Here is a 2626-nt window from a genome sequence, read left to right as displayed (position 1 = left end):
TCCTCTGCTTGTTTATTTATGTTACCAGATGCTGGAAATTCAGTGGATGTGCAATTTCCCCCTTAAAAGCTAGCGCGGGCCAAGCTAAGCGCCGAGACGCTCGCGTCCTGCGGCTGCCAGTGCGACCTCTGGCTGAATTCAAAGGCCTCGTCCAACTCTGAGCTCCAAGCTCCAGGAGCCCGGGCACTGCGAGGCCTCAGGATGGCTCCGTCCTGAAGGTGTTCAAGTGCACGCTTTGTAGGATGGGCAGACTTGGCCCCAGTGGCCCCACATGGAGTCTGGATAAGATAATAAAAATATCGAAGCATACGGCACAAAGCAAACTTGTGGGGCGTATGCCATCTACATTTCTCTTAATTTTTTTATAAAAAAGTTTACTTTTTAAATAGATTTGTGTGGTTCAACATCCAGAAAGTACCAAAAAGTATGCATTGAGCCCAGCTGGCATCGATCTATGACCCTGGAGGTCACAGCTTGATTCCTGGTCAGGGCACATGCCCAGATTGGGGGCTCGATCCCCAGGGTGGGGCATGCAGGAGGCAGCCGATCCATGATTCTCTCTCATGGTTGATGTTTCTCTCTCTCTCCCCTTCCTCTCTGAAAAAAAAAAAAAGCATGCATCAAAAGTCTCCTCCCACCTGGGACCCACAGCCCCCAGTCCACGGCAGCCCGTGTCACGGTGCTCGCAAAGCCTTCCAGAGACACAAGCAAATATGCATACATACCTCATGCATATGTATGTTCTCACTCTCCCCCACAAACGGTAGACTGTTTTGTGCTTTCTTCATTAATAATGTGTCTTAGAGAACTTCCCTTAGCAGTGCATATAAAGCGGGTTCATTCTTTTTTGTTTTTGTTGTTAAGCCTCACCTGAGGATATTTTTTCCGTTGATTTTTTTCTCTTTTTTTAACACCTGTCACACCACCGATTGAAGCAAAGCAACACAGCACGCTGCTGCTTCACCCAAAAGCGGTGTTTTTCCTTTGCCCTTTCTTGACGGCTCAGTGGTCCATTGATTTTTTTAAGAGAGAGAATGGAAGGCAGGGAGAGAGAGAGAGAGGGCAGCATCTATGGGAGAGAGACATATCAACCGGTTGCCTCCCGCCTTTGACTGGAATTGAACCCGCGGCCCTTCAGTCTGCAGGCTGGTGCTCTAACCACTGAGCGATCGGCTAGGGCTGCTGCTTTCTTTTTAAGGGCCATATGATATTCTGTTGAATCACGTACCATAATTTATATAACTGTCTCCCACTCAACAGGCATTTGGGTTGTTTCCAGTCTTTGGTTATATTAAGAAAAATTACCTTAAAGAATCGTCTTGCACACATGTTTTGCATATGTAAATTCTGGAAGTGTGGCGTTGCCAGGTAAAAGGATATGCCCCATTTGCAATCTTTATCCTATTGTCATATCGCCCATCAGAGAGGTTTCCAATCTGGAATGTAGGCCTCTGTCTCCCCATTCTCTCCTGACACGGATGTCCCCCAGCGGTGCGATCACCCGCCATCCCAGCGGCTGTCCGAGCAGGGAGTGTCTGCCCTTCTCTTACTCGGAAGGAGGTCGAGCTCATCGCTGTATATTTCAGAGCCGTTTTTGTGTTCGCAGAATTACCTGTTCAAACCCTTTGCTCACGTTTTCCTGTTGGGTGGTTGCTTTTATGAATGGTTAGAGCTCTTTCCACGTTGGGGACGTTAACCCTTCGTGGAGGAGTGCATGTTCTCTCTACAGTTGCGATACTATTTAAGCTTAGAGTCGTTTTTCCAAGCAGAATTTTAATTCTCATGAGGGCAAGCTCATGGATCTTTTTTAAGTGGGTCCCGGCGTTCGGGACGTATTTACAAGGCCCTCCGCACTGGGAAAGCAGAAGGGGTTCTCCCGCAGTATCTTTCTTACTTTACGGTTCCTTCTCTGTACTCTCAGGTCTGATTCTGTGCGAATGGATCTCTCTGTGTGGTGTAAGGTCTACATCCTCCCTCATCTTTCCTTCCACTGGCCCAGAGCTGGCCGAGAGCACGTAGGAAGCAGTGCGTGTGGGAAGTCAGCTCGTACCTCCACAAGTTCTCCACCTCCTCGATCGTCTCCGGCAGCGTCTGCCCTCCGGTCTCTGGCAGCAGTAGCACCAGCCCTCCGGCGACCAAGCCAACCGCCGCTGAAAGGCAGGCACATGAGAACCACCGTGAGAGGGGACACTCGGCTCGGCCGGCGGGGCTCAGTGGCTGAGCGTTGACCCATGAACTAGGCGGTCACAGTTCGATTCCCGGTCAGGGCACATGCCCGGGTTGCGGGCTCCATCCCCAGTGGGGGGTGTGCAGGAGGCGATTCTCTCGAATCATTGATGTTTCTATCTCTCCCTCTCCCGTCCTCTCTGAAACCAATAAAAATATATTAAAAAAAGAAGGGGACATTCTGGTGCTATAATTAGAGCTCCCTTATCCCTTAAAATTTGTCTGTGTCATTTCCTCTCCTTACGCATTTCTTTGCCCTCTGACAGCCCTACTCTCCACCATAAATATTGTGCGGATCCCAAACTCCACTGGAGTACAATTCCTTGTAGGGAAGTGGAACTCTGCAACTCACATTTGAGTCGAGTTTATTCTAGGCGAGAACCTTGCCATAATATTAAGA

At 49.3% G+C, this 2626-nt stretch overlaps 1 pseudogene; it reads right to left on the bottom strand.

Annotated features, from left to right (window-relative positions):
* Nucleotides 1-912: 912 nt before the first annotated feature.
* On the bottom strand, nucleotides 913-1032 carry LOC111824745 (annotated as a pseudogene).
* Nucleotides 1033-2626: the final 1594 nt, after the last annotated feature.

Source organism: Myotis lucifugus, unplaced genomic scaffold (assembly GCF_000147115.1).
Source record: "Myotis lucifugus unplaced genomic scaffold, Myoluc2.0 scaffold_5610, whole genome shotgun sequence".
NCBI lineage: Eukaryota > Metazoa > Chordata > Mammalia > Chiroptera > Vespertilionidae > Myotis > Myotis lucifugus.
This window is presented reverse-complemented; position numbering and strand designations above follow the sequence as displayed.